The following is a 1,214-nucleotide window of genomic DNA, read 5'->3' as shown; positions in this document are numbered from 1 at the left end:
TCAAGATGATCTCACATTGCTCTAATAATGTCGAGGTCTGGGCTCTGGGGAGGCCAGTCCATGACTGATAGTGTTTCATTATGTGTTTTTTTCTAGCTAGACATGTGTTTACTGCATTGACAGTTTGTTTGGGATCATTGTCAAAAAATTAAGCTGCTGGCAATCAATTGCTTTCCAGAAGGTTCTGGGTGGTGGATCAAAAATGTACTGTACTTTTCTGCAGTTATAATTCCATCTATCAAGATCCCCCAACATTACTGGTTGAAATGCAGCCCCCAAAAATGACACAGATAGCGGAAGCATCTCACTGTTGTACCTGTCTCTTTATGATCTCTGTTTATACTGGGGGTGAACCTAAATTTTCACATTTGGATTCATCACTCCATAAGACATAAGATAAGAAAGTCAGTGATTACTGATTTTCAGTCCAGTTCTTCAATAGTTTGACATACATCAGCCTTTTCTTCCCAGTTTCCTTCCATTGAGATCATTTCTGCAAACAGATGAATCAACTGAAAGGTCAGATGCATCTTTTGCATCCTGTGTCAGTTGATTTTCAGATACTTTTCAATTACACACTGCTCAGCATGCTGAGACATCCCATGTTTTTGTCTAATATGTGTTTGGGAATTGCATTGTTGTTGCAAAAAGACTAAATGCCTAAAAATGCTATTTTAAAATGAGTTCTTTGATACACACCTTTCGTCCCTTGTGAGATGACTTTTTACTCTTAAATGAATAATATGTCGGTGTTAAGTGATGTAGAAACAACAAAAAGAAAAAAACATTTCTCTAAAAATAGTCAGGTACAAGGAAAAAGACTGAAAAGGCAGATGATGTCCAAATAAAAGATAAAAACTTTATCTTTAAAAACTTACAAGAAAGTCACAGCGACTGTACTTTATCTATTTAAGCATTTCTCTTTTAAATTTTGTTTATTAATCCAGACTATTTGCAGAAAAATGCTGCTGCATTCGACCATATCTAAACAAGCCAGTGGCACACCCATGTTTCTGTGTTTTTCTGTAGCTATGTTATTGTCCACACCCTAACAAGAAATGCTTCACTGTTTCATTCTCGTGACATTTCTCACCCTGTCCTGTTTTAAGCTCTACAATCGAACACGTGACTGTATTTAAAGTGACCTGCCATGCTCTTAATCTTGTGAGAAGTATCCAACATTCATTCCCGTCTTAAAAGTCTTACTTGTAGGT

Source organism: Pundamilia nyererei, unplaced genomic scaffold, assembly GCF_000239375.1.
Source record: "Pundamilia nyererei isolate P.nyererei 1_Seehausen unplaced genomic scaffold, PunNye1.0 scaffold00054, whole genome shotgun sequence".
NCBI classification, from domain to species: Eukaryota; Metazoa; Chordata; class Actinopteri; order Cichliformes; family Cichlidae; genus Pundamilia; species Pundamilia nyererei.
This window is presented reverse-complemented; position numbering follows the sequence as displayed.